The 24,723-nt window shown below is 46.1% G+C and overlaps 1 protein-coding gene across 4 annotated transcripts in view; it reads right to left on the bottom strand.

The window, feature by feature from the left end:
• The window catches only part of GNB1L (G protein subunit beta 1 like), an 85,749-nt gene extending 62,362 nt beyond the window's left edge, over positions 1 to 23,387 (bottom strand). For 2 of the 4 annotated variants that reach the window (XM_028709885.2, XM_028709882.2), the window contains exons 1-2: positions 23,276 to 23,387; positions 20,945 to 21,024 (exon numbers count right to left, since the gene is read on the bottom strand). The gene's annotated coding sequence lies outside the window, so the exon portion shown is untranslated. Of the gene's footprint in view, positions 1 to 20,944; positions 21,025 to 22,261; positions 22,448 to 23,275 lie in introns of those variants that run through there. The other 2 variants (XM_028709883.2, XM_028709884.2) reach the window with 2 other exon arrangements.
• Between the last annotated feature and the right edge of the window lie 1,336 nt (positions 23,388 to 24,723).

Here is a 24,723-nt window from a genome sequence, read left to right on the forward strand (position 1 = left end):
ACTGCTCCCCCCCCCCCCCATGAACGGACTGAACTCCGTCTAAGTTACTTATGCTTTCTTGCCATTTCAAATCAGTGCAAAAAAGCTAAGCCTCGCTGATTTTTCAATGAGATCTGAGGCTGCAACCCTATGCTCATTTACCTGGTCTTGCTCCAAAACTATATGTTCCCATTAAATGACATGAGACATAATTTAATATTGTGTTCTTAGGTTGTAACCTGCCCTGTGATCTTAGGATGAAGGGAGGATGAATAATAATAATTCTGAAACACAAATGCATTTAACAATGATAGAGATTCCCCCAAATTATTGGAGTACTACAATATATCCAAAACAATGGAAGAAATTGGAAGGATTTCAAAAGAAAAGATAGATAGGGACTGGAAGGTGTTTAAAAGATACTTGCAAAATCATATCGAAAAATCAGAACTCCTATTAGAATAAACAAGTTCCGTTTCAAATACTGAAATATCAAATAAGATGGATAACAATGTGTAATAGAAAAAGAAGTATGAAATTAGGCTAAAGGTGTGTGAAAGAAAGTAATAGAAGTGGAAAGAAATTGTAATTTAGTAGATTGGAAGTCAAACACAAAGGTGGGGTGAGGGGTGGTGGATGGTGATGGGGAAAGGAATTATTTGTGGGATTGAGTGTAAGTATATTTGAACACTTTTAAGGATTGTATGAAATGTATGTTTGTATGCTTGTATATGTGTATTAATGATGAACTATTTTAACAATAAAAACTTATTAAAAAAAAAAGAGATTCCCCCCCCCCCCAAAAAAAATAATGCTCAATAATTTTACCAGCAAAGTGCACAGGTAAAGACACAGATGTGCAGATAATCCCCTGAAACTAATAATTAGGCAAATATTTGCTTTTAACCTGACCAGACTAATGAATGAAACGGAAAACCTGACAGTGCAGGCTATATTTATTTATAGGTAATTTATGGACGTGGGTGGCGCTGTGGTCTAACCACTGAGCCTCTTGGGCTTGCTGATCAAAAGGTCGGCGGTTCAAATCCCCGCAACAGGATGAGCTCCCTTGCTCTGTCCCAGCTCCTGCTAACCTAGCAGTTTGAAAGCACACCAGTGCAAGTAGATAAACAGGTACCGCTGTGGCGGGAAGGGAAACGGCGTTTCCGTGTGCTCTGGTTTCCGTCACAGTGTTCCATTGCACCAGAAGCAGTTTAGTCCTGCTGACAACACGACCTGGAAAAGCTGTCTGTGGACAAATGCTGGTTCCCTCGGCCTGAAAGCGAGATGAGCGTCGCAACCCCATAGTTGCCTTTGAATGGACTTAACTGTCCAGGGGTTATTTACTTATTTTTACCTATATTTCTTTATTGTCTGCATTTACAGTCGTACCTTGGTATTCAAACAGCTTAGTTCTTGAACCTTTTGGCTCCCAAACGCTGCAAACCCTGAAGTGACTGTTTGCAAACTATTTTTGGAAGCCAAACGTCTGATGGGTCTTCCACAGCTTCCGATTGGCTGCAGGAGCTTCCTGCAGCCAATCAGAAGCCGCGCTTTGGTTTCTGAACATTTTGGAAGTCGAACGGACTTCTGGAACGGATTCTGTTCGACTTACGAGGTACGGCTGTATATCCTAAGCTTCATTCACCCTATTTTATTCTCACAACAACCCTGTGCGGCAGATTAGGCTGTGTGTGTGTGTGTGTGTGTGTGTGTGCGCGCGCGTGCGTGCGTGATTGGCCTAAGGCAACTCTCATTGCATTTCCTGGTTGAGTGCAGAACCCAAGCCTGCCATGCCCTAGTCCAAAGTGCTCTTCTACATCAGTTTCCCCCCAATTTGGTACCCTGTGGACAGGGTACCAAACTCCTACCAGTCCCAGACAGCATGGCCAATGATCAGGGATGAAGGGATTTATCATTCAACAACCTCTAGAGGGCACCACATTGAGGAAGGCTGCTGCAGCGCATGCTGGCGCTCACAATCATCAGTCTGAATATTCTCCTGCAGAACATCTGGAGGGCCACAGGTTCCCCCACTCCTGCCCTATAGGTTTCTTCTTTAGACCTCTCTGTCTTATAGGGTTTGGGGGGATGATTAGAGATAAAGCAAACTTTGGCTTTGTTTGCTTATTGGTCTGCATTTATGATTTGGCAACACGACTCCTTTTTAAAAGTAAATTGGATATTTTGGGCATTAGCTATAAACTATGCATTTAATTGCCTTTGTAGAAGCCACCATTACACACACACACACACACACACACACACACACACATTTATATAATCTTTATGGAACTTGGCTGGTTTATGGGGGCTGAACTTTTTAGGTATTTTGCTAGTTCTGCTACATTTGCAATTCCCTGGAGGGCCTTGGTATGGAATGTGTCTGTGTGATCTTATTACACCTACTCAAACACCCCAAGGTTTGCAGCTAGTGCTCATAGATGCATTTGGGGCTTTTGGATTTGTTATGCTTTTTTGGCACAATAAAAGAAAAATGAAACATTCCCCGTAATTCATTAAGCCGCGGTGGTACCAAAAACATTTCGGCGACAGGCAAACCAACTTCAAGCTCATTAATTGCAAGCTCCTTTGCATACAAAGAAGCAACAATTATGCCACCCTCTGTTTGTGAAAACACCGTTTCCTGAAACTGCTACAAGAGGCAATGGGCCGAGCAACAGGAAATAATAATAATAATAATAATAATAATAATAATAATAATAATACCCCCGCCTATGTGGCTGGGTTTCCCCAGCCACTCTGAGCAGCTTCCAGCACATATAAAAACATAATAAAATGTCAAACATTAAAAACCTCCCGATACAGGTTGTCTTCTAAATACAGATACAGATGTCTTCTAAAAGTTTGTAGTTCATTTATCTCGTTGATATCTGATGGGCGTTCCACAGGGAGGGCGCCACTGCTGAGAAGGCCCTTCTAAATGCCCTATTAAACTTCATTAAAAAGTAACGATCGTCAGCAAGCAAGATTTTCTCTGAAATATTCGTGATTGGCCTAGATCATGGGTAGGCAAACTAAGGCCCGGGGCCGGATCTGGCCCAATCACCTTCTAAATCCAGCCTGCGGACGGTCTGGGAATCCAGACCGCGTGTTTTTACATGAGTAGAATGTGTCCTTTTATTTAAAATGCATCTCTGGGTTATTTGTGGGGCATAGGAATTTGTTCATTTCCTTCCCCCCAAATATAGTATGGCCCCCCACAAGGTCTGAGGGACAGTGGACCGGCCCCCTGCTGAAAATGTTTGCTGACCCCTGGCCTGGATCAAGACTTTAAGGCGTAGAGGGGCAATGTGGCAGCATGCAGCTGCACAGAGCTCTGGAAAAAGGTCCAAATGCGGAAGCCACAAAATGTGCCTTGACTAAAGGTAAAGGTACCCCTGCCCGTACGGGCCAGTCTTGACAGACTCTGGGGTTGTGCGCCCATCTCACTCAAGAGGCCAGGGGCCAGCGCTGTCCAGAGACATTTCCAGGTCACGTGGCCAGCGTGACATTGCTGCTCTGGCGAGCCAGAGCCGCACACGGAAACGCCGTTTACCTTCCCGCTAGTAAGCGGTCCCTATTTATCTACTTGCACCCAGGGGTGCTTTCGAACTGCTAGGTTGGCAGGCGCTGGGACCATGCGACGGGAGCGCACCCCGCCACGGGGATTCGAACCGCTGACCTTTCAATCGGCAAGCCCTAGGCACTGAGGCTTTTACCCACAATGCCACCCGCGTCCCATACTAGTGCCTTGACTAGTCAATCCATAAAGAAAAGTCTAGCAATCACTTGTTTAGCTGTTACTCTGGGAGGGGGAAAAGGAATGGCCGTGCAGACCAGGGCTGGATTTAGGTTTGATGAGGCCCTAAGCTACCGATGGCAATGGGGCCCTTAAATGTCCAACTGTCCTTTGTCAACAACAAATTGTTGCTGCTTTTCTGTGTTGAATATATGCTATCAGGTAATTTATGGACCTAATGGGTATCTAAAGCCATTTGCACATGCAGAATGTAAGCTCCCTCAGGCTGAAGTAGCTTCGGAATGAATATTTTTGGGTTGCACTCCACGGTGACCCGGAAGTAACGGAGCGCATTACTTCCGGGTTTCGCCACTCACGCATGCGCAGACACTCAAAATGACATCACGCGCATGCATGGAAGCGGTGAAACGTGACTCGTGCAGACGCGTCTTACGTTTACTTCAGGATGCGAACGGGGCTCTGGAACGGATCCCATTCGTATCCAGAGGTACCACTGTACAGTATATAGAAACAAGCAAACCAGTGATATTTTAGGGAGCAGGCTAGCAGACGGGGCCCATTACTTACATCATAGGAGCCTACACAACACAAAACACTGTTGCTGAATGTAGGTTTTGTTTTATTTTTATCTTATATTTTGGAAATTTATATCCAGATTATTTTTTTCTTGAAATTTTTTTGGGGGGCCCAAGAGAGTGGTGCCCTAAGTTATAGCTGAGGCATGTCCAACTCCCAAAAGTCTGCAATCTACTTGCAGTATTAAAAAACTGGCAGTGATCTACCCATTGTCATTGGGGGAGGAGGAGTGTGCATGGGGTGAGTGGATTGCCCAGAGTTGTTGAGCTTTCTGGGGGGGAGGATTGCACAGTTTTTTAGCTTTCCCCCATAACTTTTTGTTCACGATAAGGATCCCGCAATCTACCAGGATCAGCTGGGGATCTACCGTTAGATCACGATCTACTGGTTGGACACCCCTGCTATAGCTTGTTTACCTTACACGTAAATCCGGCACTGGTGCAGACCCAACACGGAGGACATAGCAGGATCGGAGACAGTGACATGGTCAAAGCAGAATTTTGGTCATTAGTAGGGCGGGGGGGGGGGGAGAGTGTTGTTTAGCTGGTTTCCCAATATGGAGGTTGTGGCTGGTAACCAAGAGAGAGGGGGCGAGGCAGTGGCGAGGCTAGAATGGCACTAGTGCAGTGGCAAAGCCAATCGGACACTCTTGCCCAGCCTGCCCTTCTCGGTTGCTGGCAGCAACGTCCGTGTTGGGAAGCCAGGCAAGAAATGAAGAGCTGTCTCCTTTGGCTTAAAGATGAAGAACTCTACGAAGGGAGAGCAGGGGTCTTTATCAAAAAAAATTCCTCCCCCCCCCTTCTTTCTTCACTTTCTTTCAAAAGCACTTTTTATGTGTTGTATTTAAATTTAATAAATAAAGTTTTTCGTCAACAGTGAGCAACAGACTAAGCAAGCATGTGGCTCACCCAGTCACGGTCTTTTCCCATTATGGTGAGATTTCTTTAACTTCTCAGTTCTCTTTTGAAGCTTCTTAGTTTGCACCTGCATATAAAAATTAGATTATGCAAATCTGCACCTGCTTTTCTCCTCTTTGGGGGGCAATGAGTTTAGTGGCCACCCTAGCGCAAAGGCAGACTGGCAGCTGGTGATCAGGCAAACAAGGGGAGTTGAGTCAAGAGAGATGAGCTGCAGTACCACTTCTGGCCACCCTGGGAGGGGGCACTGCAGCACAGATTAGACGGCTAGCTCCCTTTGCCAGAAATCCTGCCAACACCCCTCTATGCAGAAACACAGAATTTCAACCTAGGCTGTGTTAAAGGTTCCACACCCATCACATAACTACGCCAGAGCTACAAACAACTGGTGAACCAAACTGAAACGTTACTTAATAGAAAGTGACACTTAAGAAACATGCTGCAATAACTCGCCATGCAGCTGGCTGACAGATGAAGATGTAAACATTTGATCTCCTGGATCTGGAGCATGAGGAAGCGTCATTAAACTCTTAATGATAGATTCAAAGTTTCCACCGCAGTTTTGCTACTTGCAATTAAGGACACTACCTAAATAACCTTCCCAACAGCGGTTTTATGGAGCCTCAGCAGAAAACATCTCCATTATGCAAGTGGAAAAATGCTTTGCTCTTATTTATCAGGGATTGGGCAGGGACATCAGGGATCAGGAAGTCCTCAAGGTCTCTCACTTGCCATGGTGCAATGCATGCCACACCTCATTCTGCTACATGTATAGAGCCAGGCCCTGACTTCTCACTCATACAACCTGTTGCCCTCTAGATCAGGGTTTCCTAAACTGGGGTCTCCAGCTGTTTTCAGACTACAATTCCCATCATCCCTGACCACTGGTCCTGCTAGCTCGTGATGATGGGCACTGCTGTCCAAAAACCAGCTAGAGACCCTACTCCAAATGTTCCTGGACTACAGAACCCATCATCCCTGACCATTGGCAATGTTGGCTGAGGCTGATGGGAGCTGGAGTCCCACAACATCTGGAGGGCTGAGTTTGCCTATACCTGCCTTGTGGCATCTGGCACTTCCCTGGTTCACAGATGGGAGAAGAGCCTACAAATTATGTGATTTAAGTGCTGCCTTTTAACTGAACTCGCTCATGGGTGTCAAGGCAATGTGCCTAGCTGTTCATCCCTACAGGGAGAATCCTAATTAACCTATCAACTAATTTTAATAATTACTAATTACAGTAAATTTAATGGGGTTATGTAAGACAAATACATTTTTTTAAAAAAAGGCAAACCAATTAATTTTCACACCCACCCACCCAGCTAATAAATCTTGGATATTCAGAAGATCAACCGAGCATGGGTTTGTACAAGTCTACCCATTCCAATCTGTAAACTCATTAAACCTCTGCATTGAAAAAAAAATCAGATACAGGGAAATAAGCAACAAGTAACACACCAGAAGATAAGTCTCCAAGCTGGAAAGGGAGTCATTTTTATGAGCGGACCCAACATTTAGGAATGCGAGAGAAAGTTTCCGATCGTTTTGTTTGGGGAGGATGGAGGTCTCGCAAGGAAGTGCGATCGCAAATGGAAAAACTTGCTATAAAAAGCTTTTCTTCCATGAATGGAAGAGGAAACAACCGAGTCCTTTAATTGTTAAATTGAGAAAAGAGGCTTCTCCAATGTCAACTTTATAAAAAAACGAAAACAGAGAACAGAACACGTAGAAAAGAAAAACACAAATCGCTCCGAGGTAGGCCACTTTTTCCACAATGCCCCAGACATTTTGAGGTTTTACAGTCCAAATCCATGAACTCACTGCCAAGCGCAAGAGCGAAGGAGGTGTCATATGCCAAGGAGGAAGACAATTAGAAGGATGAATGAAAGCCTTCTGAGATAACAACTCCAGCCGTTTCCTTTTAATCTCGGATGAACAGTCAACCTGGATGTTCCATATACATGCCAATTCCTGGATTCCCTCTCTCCCTCTCTTTTTCAAAAAAGGATTATTTTGCTCACTTAAAAACAAAATGATTTGTTATCCTGGGAAGCTTGTTATACGGCCATGTGAAAATAAAATGTGTCTAAGGGATTCGCTTGGATTTGCAGAGAATGCTTTCATCCTATCCAACACTTCTTAAATGAAAACAAAAAGGAGAAGATTGCTAGGAGCCAACAGATCTTGGCTCTATGTGGCGAGAAGCAGGAAGAAAGTCCCAGGTTCATTACAGTCTTCTACAGTTTAAAAAATAAAAAGGAAGACCCAGTAGCAGGAAATGGGAAAGGCTTTTGCCAGAAACCCTGCCATCCAGGGTCAACTCTGCTAGGGCTAGATGGCCCATCTGACCTGGGAAATGGTAATGTCCTATGTTCCTGCGCCATCAAAGATTGAGTGCCAGGATGGAACAAAGATGGATTTGAATGCAAAACTAGGACACATTAGGCCCTGGAAAACTAGGACACATTAGGCCCTCCACCGGAGGCAGCAGAGCAGGGCCAAATCCAACTAGTCCAGATTGACTGCTTTGTGGCACAGGCCTTGCATATGTGACAGTCTCACCCTTTCTTAGGAACAAACTTGGAAGCTTATCTTCAATCTTCAGAGAGGTTAGCCGCGGGATAAGCATGGCAGGGTGTGCATAAGAAGCCAAGCCCTATCACCCCACTGCAATTAAAGAACAATTAATTCCGCCTCCACCCGCTATGGAACAGCACCAAAAACTAGTTGGGAGAAAGAAGATTTCAAATGCTCGTGTATGTCCACATTTGCATTCTGCCCAAGTTTTCCATTCTTCCTCGCTTCATTCAGTTCCGCAGGCAGGATGGATGCTTGGGTGTCGATTGATGATTTATCGATCCGTTACATGCTTTACCTTGCTGGCAGGAGATATTTCTCCACTCTGACATCTAAACTCTGTTTTCTAGCAGTATATATAATAACTATATTTAAAGACTCATATAACTGAAGGATTAGGAGTCTAGCCTAACCATCTGCTATGCAGGAATCACAGCTTAAGAATCCCTGGCAGATGGCCTTCCAACCTCTGTTTAAAAACCTCCATGAAGGAAAGCCCACCACCTTCCAAGGTAAACTGTCCCACTGTCAAACAGCTCTCACAGTCAGTATTGTCTTCCTAATGTTAAGTCGGAATCTCCTTTCTTGTAATAAGAATCCATTGTTATAGTTCCTATCCTCTGAAGCATGGGTAGGCTCAAACTAAGGCCCGGGGGCCAGATCTGGCCCATTCGCCTTCTCAATCCGGCCCATGGACGGTCCGGGGAATCAGCATGTTTTTACATGAGTAGAATGTGCCCTTTTATTTAAAATGCATCTCTGGGTTATTTGTGGGGCCTGCCTGGTGCTTTTACATGAGTAGAATGTGTGCTTTTATTTAAAATGCATCTCTGGGTTATTTGTGGGGCAATTCGTTCTCCACCCCCTCCAAAATATAGTCCAGCCCCCCACAAGGTCTGAGGGACAGTGGACCGGCCCCCTGCTGAAAAAGTTTGCTGACCCCTGCTCTGAAGCGACAAAAATACCCAAGTTTTCCCCATCTTCCATGTGACAGCCCTTCCGATATTTGGAGATGGCAAACATATCACCACCTTACAACTCTGTTTTGTTATTGGTCCATTGCTTTCGATTTCCATTAACTGTACTACTTGACGGGTATCATATACCGTATTTTTCGCTCTATAACACGCACCCAACCATAACACGCACGTCGTTTTTAGAGGAGGAAAATCCGTAGGCATGCCACCCGTAGGCATTTCCTCCATAACACGCACAGACATTTCCCCTTACTTTCTAGGAAGAAAAAAGTGAGTGTTATAGTGCAAAAAATACGGTACATTTTTTAAAAAACAAAAGGGATTCTGAAATGCCTCCATCTGAAGTTGTTTGGAAGGCATTCAAGATGTTGGAAGGTTTGTCCTATGCAGAGACCGGATCCCTCATCATCACATCTCTTGACTCATAAAAATAAATTGCTTCAAGTATCTGAAAGGATGATCTCAGGAAATATGCATGTAATAAGCCTTTGGCTTAAGCTCTTCAGGCGGAACGGCTTGCATTCCCAAACCTGCGCTTGCCAAGGGAGCGCCCACGTGGGGGCGGGGCATTTGTCAGTGAGAACTGGTGGGCGGGCGGTGCTTAACCCTCCCCCGCACCACCACATCAACCATATCTGCACATATGCTCCAGCCTCAAACACACTTTCCCCTCAGCTGGGCTTACTTCTGATCGCCAAGCCGCCACAGGAAGAATGGGCTAAAATGGGCAAGGGTGGGAGAGCAAATCTGCCGGGTAGACTTGGTGGCTAGGGGTGGGAGAAGACTAAATATCCTCTTCCTCCCTACCAATTATCTCTTTCAAATGCCTTGGCCTGAGCCGGCCCAACTATTAGACAGAGTCAGGAGGCCGCCTTGGACAACTGGTTTTTGGCATCATGAAAGGGCAAATTTATTACCACTATATTTTTACTTCTGAGGGTAGGGGTAGGTGGCCTCAGGTGCCAAAACTTGGGGACTTACTATGAACTTTTGCGGGGAGTTGTGACATTTGTTCTTCTGCCTCAGACAGCAAAATCTCTTGGCCCAGCCTTCCCAGGCCCTTACATAAGGAACCCTGTGTTTGCCTCGTAACATGTGCTTTATTCATTAGTTTAAGCCAGCCTGCCACCAATGTGCTCAAGGTGACGTATGTAGCTGAAACTACTCAGTTACTTCAGAGTACAGTGGTACCTTGGGTTACATACGCTTCAGGTTACAGATGCTTCAAGTTACAGACTCTGCTAACCCAGAAATAGTACCTCAGGTTAAGAACTTTGCTTCAGGATGAGAACAGAAATCGGGTTCTGGCGGCACAGCAGCAGCAGCAGCAGCAGGCCCCATTAGCTAAAGTGGTGCTTCAGGTTAAGAACAGTTTCAGGTTAAGTACGGACCTCCAGAACGAATTAAGTACTTAACCCGAGGTACCACTGTACAGTGGTGCCTCGCAAGACAAAATTAATTCGTTCCGCAAGTTTTGTCGTCTTGCGATTTTTTCCGTCTTGTGAAGCACGGTGTCGGGAAAGTTTTGGAAAAGCTTCAAAAATCACCAAAGTCTTTAAAAACCTCAAAAAAGGCTACCACACCGCGTTCTATGAGTTGCTCCTCGAAGTCAAGTCGCAACTGTATTAACGGTGTTAAGAAAAAGGAAACAAACTTGCAAGACGTTTCCATCTTGCGAAGCAAGCCCATAGGGAAAATCGTCTTGCGAAGCAGCTCAAAAAACAAAAAACCCTTTCGTCTAGCAAGTTTTTTGTCTTGCGAGGCATTCGTCTTGCAAGGTGCCACTGTAGTTACAAAAGTTGTTCCAAACACCGGTCATATCAGAAGTCTTTTTAGGCCTCGTCACCTCTATGCTCAGTCACCTTATGCTGGCAGTGTCAATTCTCTGGTTGGGTTTCTGATTTCTGAACGTCTTATAAAGCAAACAGAGACACCTGAGAAAGAGCTATGAGCCCGGCTTCTCAAAGGTTGTCCCCAAAAAAGTTCCCGAAGTGAAAAGGGTGAGGGGAGAAACACACTCCTGAGCATGGGTAGGCAAACTAAGGCCTGGGGGCCGGATCCGGCCCAATCACCTTCTAAATCCGGCCCACAGACAGTCCGGGAATCAGCGTGTTTTTACATGAGTAGAAAGTGTCCTTTTATTTAAAATGCACCTCTGGGTTATTTGTGGGCCATAGGAATTTGTTCACCTCCCCCCCAAAAAATATAGTCTGCCCCCCCCCAAGGTCTGAGGGACAGTGGATCGACCCCCTGCTGAAAAAGTTTGCTGACCCCTGCTCCTGAGCTTCTCCAAGGATAATTAACGGCATGACAAGGATGAACCGCTCAGCTGGCAACACCCTTGCCCAGGTGTGAAAACTGGCAGTCACTTGGGCCCAAAGTGTAACGAAACACCTATAATATTAAGAAGTAGGCAAATTGTCCCAAGACAATCCATCACAACACACAGCGTCAGGATGATTCATTAGGACAAGGAAACACTTGTACAGTGGTACCTCGGGTTAAGAACTTAATTCGTTCTGGAGGTCTGTTCTTAACCTGAAACTGTTCTTAACTTGAAGCACCACTTTAACTAATGGGGCCTCCTGCTGCCGCTGTGCCGTTGCTGCACAATTTCTGTTCTCATCCTGAAGCAAAGTTCTTAACCCAAGGTACTATTTCTGGGTTAGCGGAGTCTGTAACCTGAAGTGTATGTAACCTGAGGTACCACTGTATTAATGAATGCACACATTCAAAGAGCGATTAGGAAAGGCCTCGTGTTTCCATCGAGCAGTGACTTCAGACTTTGAAAGCAACAAGTTTGGATGAATAGCTTTTGACTTTCTAAGACCAGGGGTCCATCTTCATCATGGGATCCCCTTTTAAGCATTTAAGCATGTCCCATCTCTTACTGTCTCCTCATCACCATCAAAAATTATTTAAGAAATAAAATATCTAAGGTTACATAATGTAAGAAGACCCCGCTTGGTCAGACCAATGGCCCATGTAGTCCAGGATCCTGTTTTCACAAAGGCCAACCAGATACCTAGGAAAAACCCACAAGCTGGACCTGGGCACAAGAGCACCCTCCCTGTCTGCAGTTTCCAGCAACTGGTATTCAGAAAAGATGTTGCCTCCATCATGGCTAGTAGCCATTGAAAGCCTTTTCCTCCATGAATTCGTCTAATCCTCTTTTAAAGTCACCCAGGCTGGTGGGCATTACTGTTTCCTGTGGGAGCGAGTTCCACTGGTCAGTCACTTTAAATCAGCATGCAACCCCAGTGTAGCTTGTGACCCACTAGCTGAGAATCAATGGAAGACCAAGGATGGAGAACATCTCCAGATGTTGCGGGACTGAAACTCCCCACATCCCCAACCATGCTGGACCGGAACAGATGAAGTCCAACTGCATTTGGAGGCCCCCGGCTGATGAGAGATGGAGGCCGACAACATCTGGAAGGCTTATGGGTCCCCCAACTGTGATACTGAAAAACATGGAGCAAGCTCAAGCTTTGTCAGCCAGTGGCTAAATGAAGTGAAATATTGTTGGGCTAAGGAAAATAATGAAAAGCCTAATCTGGCTGTGCATTTTTGGATGAGCATTCCAACTCATGTGCCTTTCAATTTCTGGGAAGATTACATAAAAAAGGAGTTTCTCCACCCTCTCTCATGCGAACCATAAAATAGATTTATGGCCCAGGTTGGGGGAAAGAATATTTAGGAATATAATGCATCAAACTCATTTATTTTTACAACCAGGATTTTCTTTCTAATCAACACAGAGCCAAAGTTTGGCCTTCCACTTAATACTCTGGTTACTCTTTCTACTATCAGCCTTGCAGAACAGACTGCTTCCCTGGGGAAACTGCTGCAGCTGTGTGGGTTTGGAAAGTCTTGCCTAATTTTTAAAGGCAGTATCTTTCTCTTGAAGTACCGAACAAGATGCAACAGGGAGGGTGCTCAATCCTCGCAGAAAACATTTGGCCTGGGACAGTAAACCTGAGACCCGTGGTTGTTGGCGTTCATTGGGACTGGTTGGGTATAAGGCCAACAACAGGGGCAGCCATAACAAATGACAGGCAGAGTCAATTCTAGTTCTGTAGCCACCTTCCTCCCTGCTGAGTTATTTAACACTGAGACTAAGCAGCAGTAAGTTGATAGCCAAATGCCACCTTCTAGACTAGTTCTAAGAAAGAAGGCAGTCAGGTCAGGGCTGCCTGACTTTGGTGGGGCCGGATGTCTGGAAAGGTGCCAGCAGAGGCTGGGTAATTCACCCTTCTGGAGGAGACAGGGAATGACTGACAGCCCATAAACACCACCCATTCAAACATCATCATGTGATTCATCCAGAGATCTTTATGCCCAGTCCCAGGTCCACCAGTAGTCCTAGGTCCACTAGTAGTCAGGCTTCCTCAACCTCGGCCCTCCAGATGTTTTGAGACTACAATTCATCCCTGACCACTGGTCCTGCTAGCTAGGGATCATGGGCGTTGTAGGCCAAAAACATCTGAAGGGCCGAGGTTAAGGAAGCTTGCCTTAAGTGCTTTTGCCAGGCTTGAGCGTGTCCTTGAACTGTGATGACATCTCTTGCTTGACTGGATGAGAATGGAGAGATGGGAGACAATGTCATATAAACATCTGGCAGATTTTTTTGTATCTGAAATACAGCAGCTAAGAACTGCACATGTTGTGCCATCCACTTTTGCCTCTGGGCCCACTATCTGTGCTCTCCCACTGAGCTGGGTGCTTCCCTCTAACACCTATGGGGGAGCTATGGGTGCACCAACCCATCTGCCCCTGAGGAACATTCCCCAACTACCTCCGCAACATCAATACTAACAGAGCCAGCATAAGACCCATCAAAATGCAGCCACTGTGTATGGCCAAACCAAAGCCCTCAGAACCCACTTTTGTCCACGTTTAAACAAAGTTCCTGGGAGAGAAATTTGTCCTCAAGTCTCAGGAAGATTGAGAGCTAAAAAGTGTTTTCATAGGTTCATTTTATTCTCATTTTTAGGGGGATCACTTTAACTGCTCCACAGAGGCTCATAATTTTGAAACGGCTCAGGAGTTTAAACAATGGATGTTGAGCCTGTGTTAATTCGAAACCCTCGACTCATCCTGCCAACCTCACTTTTTTCATACGTCGACATTTTAATATTAAAGAAGCAGTAAATCCATCCATCTGGGTGTGTGGATCAAAGTAATATTCCTTCCTTTTCAGATCCTATACACACACAGACACACACCAAAAAACACACCAAAAAACCACTTGGGTTAGATTGGACATTTAGGCAAATTTCCACTTGATGGTGACTTTTATATATATATATATAAGCAAAAGAGAGAGAAAGGGGGAAAGTTTGAGTGTTGACTTTTTCACCGCTCAGAACTTACTCCTCCTCCAATAGGGGCAGAGCACATTCATCTATCTTGGAAAAGGGAATCCTGAGAATTACCGTATTTTTTGCTCTATAAGACTCACTTTTTCCCTCCTACAAAGTAAGGGGAAATGTGTGTGCGTCTTATGGAGTGAGTGCAGGCTGCGCAGCTATCCCAGAAGCCAGAACAGCAAGAGGGGTTGCTGCTTTCACCGCACAGCGATCCCTCTTGCTGTTCTGGCTTCTGAGATTCAGAATATTTTTTTTCTTGTTTTCCTCCTCCAAAAGCTAGGTGTGTCTTGTGGTCTGGTGCGTCTTATAGAGCGAAAAATACGGTAGTTGTTTTTTCTTGACAAAAGCCAACTCGTTACAGCTGACTGGTTCACAGTTTTTAGGCTGCCAGTGAAACAGATCTATGTGTGTTTTTTATGGATAAGCTTATGGAAAATCTTCACCCTGAGGGACAAAAAAGAAATTCTATAAAAAGACACGAGAATACGCAATACAATAGTGTCTGCAATTCATGGTTTGTACAGAAAGAACAGGAAAATGTCTGGCTAGGAACCTTAACAACATGTGAGGGACGATGATTTAAGGTTATGAAGAAAAGATTGCAGTGACTGAATAATGCCGTTGCATTTAAATAAAGAAATAAGCTGTGTTCAGACAAATGCCCTCATATGCTAAGCACGAGTGTGTGGAGTACAATAACTTTGTAGACTTTGTAGGGAAGGGGCCATAGTTCAATGGGAGAGCCTCTGCCTTGAATGCAAAAGGTCCCAGGTTAAGTCCCAGGCATCTTCAGGTAAGACTGGAAGCAACCCCTGCCAAAAATCCTAGTTAATTTAGATAGTGTAATGGTTCTAGGGGTTGCTCGTGCGTAAGCCGGTGCAAACACCTGGCTGGGTTGCCTGAGTGAACCTTTCCTGTCCGGACAGCCACTCACCCGTGGCTGTCTCAATCGCTGGCAGAATCCGTCAGTGGGCGTTTCTTAAACTTCTTCCAGCAAAGAAGCTCTTTGACACCCAGTCTCCTCCTACTCTCTCTGCGCGAAAGCCTTCTGCGCAAGGAGGGTGTAGGCAGCGGAGGACCTCTACTCTCCCCGCTGGTCCCCGGCAAGGAGTCATGGGACCGCCTCGCCACTTCCCCCATCCGCCCCCCTTCTCCACTGGTACTACGCTGATTCTCTTCCCCAGAAGATGGGCTGCCTCTCCCACTCCCAGGATGCTCTCTGGAATCCCTCTGGATTTTGCTCTCTCCCTCCGGCACTGATGGCAGTTCCCTGACAGATAGGCAATACTGAGCAAGACGAAGCAGCAATCTGACTCAGTATATACCATACTTTTCCATCTATAAGACGCCTCCATGTATAGGACACCCCCTATTTTGGCGGAACTCAAATTTAAGAAAATGGGGGGAGATGGCACAGAGTTGTTGAGCTTTCTTCAGGGGGGATTGCCGAAAATCGCTCGCCTGCCCGCGTCGCAAAATCCGCCTCCCATTTTCCCCATCGCCAGCAGAAGCTGCCAATCGCCCGCCCAACTGCCAGAGCATTAGCCAGTCAACACCACCCATTGACGCAGCAACCAATAACACGCACAATAGCCGCTGACAGCCGTGGCAGCAAGCAGTCAAGGAGAGCCCCACGTTTTGGCATGATTTTTAAAGGAAAAAACATAGTCTTATACATGGAAAAGTACGGTATGTTCCTAGATAATAAACAGAGTCTTTCTGTATGATCAGCACCCCATTCAACTACTGTTTTCATTGCTTAACCCCAAATATTAAAAGATACAAAAAAGAGAGATTATCCAAAGCTCATAAGTAATTGAGGGATGCGGGTGGCGCTGTGGGTTAAAGCCTCAGCACCTAGGACTTGCCAATCGTCAGGTCGGCGGTTCGAATCCCCGCGGCGGGGTGAGCTCCCGTCGCTCGGTCCCAGCGCCTGCCAGCCTAGCAGTTCGAAAGCACCCCCGGGTGCAAGTAGATAAATAGAGACCGCTTACCAGCGAGAAGGTAAACGGCGTTCCATGTGCTGCGCTGGCTCGCCAGATGCAGCTTGTCACGCTGGCCATGTGACCCGGAAATGTCTCCGGACAGCGCTGGCTCCCGGCCTATAGAGTGAGATGAGCACACAACCCTAGAGTCTGGCAAGACTGGCCCGTACGGGCAGGGGTACCTTTACCTTTACCTTATGAGCTATGGCCAGCCTACACATTTTTGGGCACCAAATCACAAAGGCAGGCTGCAGTGTTTACAGCACTATCCTAGACAAGTCTACTCAGAGTTAGATCCCACAATCCGGTGCCTTTCAGATGTTTTGGCCTATAGTTCTCAGCAGCTCAAACCAGCAGCAGGTGGTCTCCTGTCAATGGGAAGCAATGTCCCACCTGGACTGTCAGAGGCAGCACGCCTCTGAATGTCAGTTCCCGGGAATAACAGGTGGGCAGAGTGCTGCTGCATGCATGTCCGGCTTGCAGGCTTCCCACGGGCATCTGGGAACAGGATCTTAGACTACATCGGGGTCAGCAAGGCTTCCCATGCATGGGCCAGATCACTCCCATGGAGATCCTCTGTGGGCCGGGCCGGCGCAGTGTGATGCTGGAAATCGCATCTGGTTATGTCTGCGGCGCCAGAAATCACTGGTGCGCATGCCCAGATGCCAAAAATCACGCCTGCACAGAAGTGATTTCCCATGTCTGGGCATGCACAGAAGTGATTTCCAGAGCCGCAGACATGCGCAGACGCGATTTCCGGCATCTGGGCATGCGCAGAAGCAATTTCTGGAGCCGCAGAAGAGAGTCCCCATGCCGTGCTGCGCCAGTTTAGCACAGCGCATGGGGACTCGCCAAGCGGGCGGCTAGGTTCAGGGGCGGCTCATGGGTCGGTTAAGAAACCCTCATGGGCCGCTTCCGGCCCATCGGCCTTAGGTTGCTGACCACTGGATTACATGGACCATTGGTCTGATCCAGCAGGCTCTTCTTAGGTTCAAAAACATAATCTGAAGGTTGTTCTCTAAATCACCAATAAATTAATTGCTTACTACAGCAGCTATACTCTAGTTCTCATCTCCTCCTAAACTACAATACTCTCTAAGCGGTGATTTGACCATTTCACCATGAAAACACATACTGAGAACCAAGCCTTTCAAGTCCCACTGATCTCAAAGGGAGCAATCTAAACCCATATTTAATCCTCCCATTGAGATCAATGGAATTTAGAAGGGCTTGCCTGGATGGTAATACTGCTCTTTAACTCCACCCTTTTCAGCAAGGTCTTGAACCACAGGGTTGGCGGTTAGCATTCAAGAGTCATAAAAGAGAGAGAGAGACCATCAAATTCAAATTGCACAAAATTATAAGGTGTGGGTCACTTGTTTGGGCATTTACAGGTCACTGAGATTAAATATCTGGGAGGTGGTTTGATATGATCTCATGGTACAAAGATCCCAAGCACCAGTTGCTAGCAGAGCATGTTGCCCTCTGGAGCCCTAATGATGCCAGTTCAAGACGTCTCCAAAAACTGCATTTGTAATAGTCCAAAGCAGCTGTTTTAATCAGGAATAAAACTGGTTTGCATATCCATCAGCATTTCATAGGCTTTTGACCCTATTGATCAAAAGATATTTAAACTAAAACCCAAGTACATTGACTAGGGAGTAAACTGTATTGAGCAAAACATTTAAAAACATGCATAGGATATTTGCACAGTGCAAGTGCAGTGGTACATCTTACGGAGGATGAGGCCTCATTGAACCCAGTGGGACTTACCTCCAACTAAAATGGACATACGACTGGGCTCTGCTAACCCCCCCCCCAAAAAAAAACCCCTGTACCTGCTTACACTACTACCCTCCAAAACACTGTTGTTGTTTTTTCCTTAGCACAAAATGCCTGCATCAGTGTAACCTGTTAACTACATCCGAGTGATCCTTATCTCGGCTTAATAAGCAGAAATATGAATGAGCCTTTTGCCTGCCCAAGTAAACTCTTTGTTCCTCCCTTCGCAGTGCAAGTGAACAAACCAGTCAAGACACAATTGCCCAAACTCTCCTACTGTGAAATAAGTGACATTAGCAGCCGCGTCCCATGCATGCTTGCATAGAAATACAGAGTTCAGAGGATCTTCCTAGCACATGCGTTTAGGATCGTAGCCTAGGACAGGCTGGGGGATGTTTAGTTGAGGTGGAGGGGTCCCTCTGCAGTGTGCTGCCTCAACCAGTGAGGGAGTTGATCAATGCACCCGCCCAGAAGCCAGCTGCATTGTCAATGGCGATACCAGAAATCCCTGAAAAGGGTGTTTCAACCTGAAAGCTGGCATAGTAAAAGAGGAAGGTTTTTTTCCCTTCTTCCCCTGACCTTCTGCACAGGGGTTTGGAGTGCTCTTAAGATGATAATTCCGAACTGGAACGAGAATGCTGCCTGAAACGAAACTCTTCATTGCACCCAGTGGAGGCTGGGTCCATTAAGGTGAATGCCCCACCTGCCTGCCTTCTTACTTGCAAAAAGGTCTTTGGGGTGGCCCTGCCTGACAGCTTTCACCTCCTGAGTCTCAGCGTTGCCCTTCTAGAACTCAGGAGGGAAGAGGGTGGCGATGAAAGTAGAATTTGTTGGCTCTGCCTGCCATTGCCTCTGGCTCCACCTACTGTCTGGGTTCCCTGCCTGTCCAAATGGGCCCCAGCCACTACTGATCACATGTGTGCACACCTATTCTGATGTACTGCTCCTGATTTAAGTTACCTTGCTGGTCTCCAGCATGTCCAAACATCCCTTAAAAATTGTTCCTGCTTATTTGCAAAGGACCCAAAGGCACCAGAGGCTGCTTTGTGCAAAATTACACATTTGGATGCGCTTATTATCTTGGCTCGCTGCCTAAAATGAGGTGCGCCGAGCAATATTATAAGCTCAGGTAAGTGAGGCAAAAAATCAGCAAACTGATTGACCTAAAAAGGAAATGCTCCAGGTCATGGGCAATTTGCATTCCCCCCCCCCCCAAGCCTACTACAAGAATTGATGAACAGATAAAACTACAGGAATATTATTGCATCCCTACTTGTAAGCTTGAAAACAACCACTCGCCTGGAGCAAGTAAGAAATCATCTTTACATGACCAGGCAGGGAAGTGCATGTAGTATATCAGAGAGAACACAGAACCTGCATTCATCTGAACCCCTTCTCTGTGTGTCCCCCTCTGATGCAGCTGCATATGGTTGCGACACAAAGACAGGCCGTTTTAGTGGTGGCCCCTCACTTGTGCCCAAGCAGGACTTATTTGCTCATGCACTCTATAACACGCACCTAACCATAACACGCACATAGTTTTTAGAGGAGGAAAATCTGTAGGCATGCCACCCGTAGGCATTTCCTCCATAACACGCACAGACATTTCCCCTTACTTTCTAGGAGGAAAAAAGTGAGTGTTATGGTGCAAAAAATACGGTATTTGTTGGTTATTAATACCGAGTTTAAGGTTATAATTTAAGTGGCTGCTATACAGTGGTGCCTCGCAATACAAAATTAATCCGTTCCGCAAGTCTCTACGTCTTGCGGTTTTTTCGTCTTGCGAAGCACGGCTATTAGCGGCTATTAACGGCTTAGCGGCTATTAACGGCTTAGCGGCTTTAAGAAAAAGGAAACAAACTCGCAAGAACTCGCAAGACATTTCGTCTTGCAAAGCAAGCCCATAGGGAAATTCATCTTGCGGAACGACTCAAAAAACGGAAAACCCTTTCGTCTAGCGAGTTTTTCGTCTTGCGAGGCATTCGTCTTGCGGGGCACCACTGTAGATGGAATTTGACATAATTTAAATATATTTTTATTGCTCCTTGATCATATTGATGAAGACTGGTACGGCACCTTCTCTTTCTACACCTGCTGAAAAAAATTCCGTCCTGCCAGGCCTACGCAAGAAATTAATAATACATCTTCACAGAATGGTTAAGTGATGCCTGTTTTTAACTTTCTTATGTGGTTTTTATTGTATGGTCTTACGTATTTTTGCTGTACACTGCTTTCACATAGTTTATGAAATAGCAATCTATAAATATTTTTTTTATAAATAAACAATATTTTGAATCAATCCATCTCTTAATGGCCTAAAACAAGACCACCAATTTAATGACTTTAACAGAAGAATAGACAAATTCATGAGGGACAAGGCTAACATTGGCTATGCTCTGCCTCCACGGTTGGAGGCAGTACAGTGGTACCTCAGGTTAAGTACTTAATTCGTTCCGGAGGTCCGTTCTTAACCTGAAACTGTTCTTAACCTGAAGCACCACTTTAGCTAATGGGGCCTCCTGCTGCTGCCATGCCGCCGCCATGTGATTTCTGTTCTCATCCTGAAGCAAAGTTCTTGACCCGAGGTAATATTTCTGGGTTAGCAGAGTCTGTAACCTGACGTGTATGTAACCTGAAGCGTATGTAACCCAAGGTACCACTGTAATGGTTCTGAATACCTATTGCTGGAAACTACAGGAGGGAAGAGGGCTCTTGTGCCTGGGTCCAGCTTGAGAATTTCCCAGAAGCATCTACTTGGCCCCCGTGAGAACAGGGTGATGAACTATACGGGCCCCTGGCCTCATTCAGCAGGCATTGGCGGAGCTTCATGCTCTGGCATGGGGGGCGGCGGGGGTGGAGAGCAGGTGGGGGCGGGGCTGGCTTGCATCCCGGGGGCAATGCGCTCCCCCCGCACGCCTCTTCCTCCGCCAGCGTCAACAGGCTCTTGTGTTCTTATGGACGAGCAGATATTTTAAAAATCGCAAAAAGGTTCATTATTTTAAACCCAGATACTTACAGAAACTGTAGCTGGCAGGTACTAGTCCTTGAAGAGGCAACCTCCCTTCTCTCACACACACTTGAAAAAACATGCAATGTCTAAAAGAAGGAAAGTTATCTATTAGCTATTGAACCATTCAGTATCATCTCTATCATTTCTGATTGCCAGATTCACTTTCTGCAAGTGTTCCTGTTTCTTAACTAGCATCAAGGGACAGGCAGAAATTCACTGTATGTCAATGAAGAAGATGACACCTGTAGGATTTTTGCCCAGCGTTCGGTTGGAAAGGCAAGGGGAAAATGCTAGGGAGGAGGGACAGGTTCAGCAACAAATCCTGCCTCATACCCTGTATTCACAAGGAAAGACCACACCTTTCGGATTCCTGCCTTGCTCACTCATGTTAGAAACACAGCTTCACCTTCAAAGGGTGCATCTTTATTTGGTTATTTAAGAAAATTATTCCCCACCCACCATATCAGCTTAGTTTTTACACACACACACACAACAGCAATAAAACAAATAATAGAAAAATAATAAACATGGTCAATGCAACAAATGATCTAACATTTTAAAAAGCCTGGGAAAATGAAGAGGCTTTTGTCTGACACTTTGAAAGCATGCGAGTCACAAGCATCAATGTGCAGAAGGTTACCACCAGTTCACTATTGGGTTTAAGCTTCTTTATCATTGTATTAATGTTATTTTACTTAGATGGAGGAATCCTTCTCATTTTATGCTGGAAAGCCCTCACCCAGAATATCTAGAAGGGAAGTAATTCCTGTTGGGTTTTTAACCTCTTGTTAAAGCCACTGTGGTGTCCCATCTGTTGAACACCCCTCCCATTTCAGGTACGTCTGGCGCCACCATTGTTAGCTTTCCAATGCCAGGCTAAGACATATTTATCTGCGCAGGCATTTTAAGTTTTCTAAGCTGGTCATTGTTCAGCCCGCTCTGTTGTTTTTAGCTGTCCTGTTTGTTTGATGGTGTGTTGTGTTTTTGCTTATGTTATGAGTTGCTTAGCTGCTTTTATTTCCTTTTCTATTCCATTCCATTCCCTGCCCTGGTATTCACATTCTGCATCACTGGGCAGGCAGGAAGGGGGCAGCATGCAGTCGAAAGAGCGCTGTGCCATATACAGTAAAAATGCCAGCTCCACCTGTTGGATTCCTGCTCCACGGCTGCAAGAGACTCAGCTCTGCCAGCAGGAATCCAAAGAACGCCCCTTACCAAACAAAATAGCTCTTGTCCCTGCAGGCAAGGCAACACCTGTTGAATTCCCTGCGTCAAGCCCCCTTCCACCCTATAATACTGCAACCTTTCTATAGGAAATTGCACCTGTTGAATTTCTCCCTGCATTCCAACTGTTGAAGGCCATGCCAAAGTACCAACGGAAGAAGAGCGGCAGGTGAAAATGATGGACTTTGCGGAACTGCCAGGAAAAATCCGAAACCAGCACGGTCAAGTATTCCAAAAAGGCTGGAGAAAATTTATACAACATTTGAAAGATCGTTGTAAGCAATTAACAACCCTAATAGGGTTATCTGAAGACTTGTGATGAGAAGTGTTTTTTACCTTTCTATATTTATTTAAATTTTGAGGTATTTAGTAATGAGTTATATTAGAATTGGAAAATATATATATATATAATGCTGTGATATAAAGGTTAGTTTTGAAAGCCAAGAGGTGGGAGGGAAGGAAGTCGACAGGCTCTAAAGAGCCAAAGAAATGGATAATAACGATGTGATTATATATGTTTAAATGGAAAATTAATAAAAATCATTTTAAAAATAAAAAATAAATAAAGGCCACACCAAATGAGGGTGGGTGGGCTGAGCAGAAGACCACCATGCAACCCAAAGCATGCCTCACCAGGTAAGGTTAAAGGCTTGACAATATTTTAATGTTGCATTTTAATCTTGTTTTTAAGTCATATTCATTCAACTTGTTTTTATTATTGCTTGTTAGCCGCCCTGAGCCTGGCTTTGGCTGGGGAGGGCAGGGTATAAATAAAAATTATTATTATTATTATTATTATTATTGACCTGTTGGGTTCCTGCCTGCCTCACAGCTGCTAACTTAGGCCTGCCAGAGGGGGGAGGAGTATCCAAAGAGGGCCGCATTATTGGAGGCGTCAAAGCCCACCCCCCTCACCACAGGCAAGGCTAGACCGGTTGAATTTCAGCCTGCTCTGCAGCTGTTAAAACCATAACTACGGAGCGTGGGGGGAATGCAAAGAAGGCCTTACTGGATAGGGGAGTGGCCTCCTCTCCAACAGGCCTCTCCCCCCCCCCACATTAACTGAAGCACAAGAGCCCCCATTCGCCCCTCCCCACAAATATCCCCCCTCACCCATGAGGAAGACGATCGATCGGCGATCTGCAGGCGATGCCTGCCCGGCTGCACAGCACGCAGGGCGCAGGGCTAGGCATGGAGCACAGAGAAAGAGAGAGAGAGAGCGCGCGCCGACAACACCGTCACGTGACAGGGACTCCGCGGCGGCTCGACCGCCTCTGCGGCAAGGCTTTCCCTGCTCCGCGGCGCATGCGCGGGCTTGATTCCTCGGCTGGGCTGCAGCCCGGCGCGGTGGAACGTTGAGGAATGTTGCAAATCTGGAGTTTTGGAGGGAGGGAGGGCAGGTGTTAATGGGGGCGCTAGCAAAGGGGTGCGTGTGGGAGGGGGGTATTTAATTGGCAGCTATGGCATTTAGCGGTAGTTGGAGGTGGCCGGTTGCAAAAGGAAAAGGGGGACACACTGCGCTTTAATAGTTGTGTTAGATCGATCGATCAAGCAACCAATCAATCAATCAATCACCAGGTGTAGATTGGAGGACAAGCTGCCTGCACCTGTAGAATCTCCCTCTTCTCCTCACTGTTCCTCACAATCGTTAAAGGTCCAGTAGCCTTTGCATTCTTTTGCACGCTAAAAGGTAGAGCTCCTAAAGGTAAATGGACCCCTGACCATTAGGTCCAGTCGTGACCGACTCTGGGGTTGCGGCGCTCATCTCGCTTTACAGCTTCCGGGTCATGTGGCCAGCATGACTAAGCCGCTTCTGGCGAACCAGAGCAGCTCACGGAAACGCTGTTTACCTTCCTGTGTCGCAGGGATTCGAACCGCCAACCTTCTGATCGGCAATTCCTAGGCTCTGTGGTTTAACCCACAGCGCCACCCATGTCCCAGAGCTCCTACTTTGCACAAAAAAGGCTCAATGTTCATTCTTCCAGTGAAACTCTTTTAAGTCTCAAACTCAGAGCGTCGCTTCCAGTTTGCAGTACATTTCTCAGCTAGATAGAGACCACTGGTCTAACACTGTAGAAGAGAGCTTCCTATGTGAATCAGCCCTTTTGGCAAAAACGAAGAGGACTGGAATCATGGGGTTGTATCCAGCTAAGTCCTGCGTAGATTCATTGACATTAAGACTTAAGTCACATCCATTGACTTCAGTGGATCTAATGACTAATGTCATAAGGGGATGGACCATAAAGGGATGGACCATGTTGTTGTTTAGTCGTTTAGTCGTGTCCGACTCTTCATGACCCCATGGACCAGAGCACGCCAGGCACCTCTGTCCTCCACTACTTCCCGCAGTTTGGTCAAACTCATGCTGGTAACCTCGAAAACACTATCCAACCATCTCATCCTCTGTCGCCCCCTTCTCCTTGTGCCCTCCATCTTTCCCAGCATCAGTGTCTTCTCCAGGGAGTCTTCTCTTCTCATGAGGTGGCCAAAGTACTGGAGCCTCAGCTTCACAATCTGTCCTTCCAGTGAGCACTCAGGGCTGATTTCCTTAAGAATGGATA

This window comes from Podarcis muralis, chromosome 16 (assembly GCF_964188315.1).
Source record: "Podarcis muralis chromosome 16, rPodMur119.hap1.1, whole genome shotgun sequence".
NCBI classification, from domain to species: Eukaryota; Metazoa; Chordata; class Lepidosauria; order Squamata; family Lacertidae; genus Podarcis; species Podarcis muralis.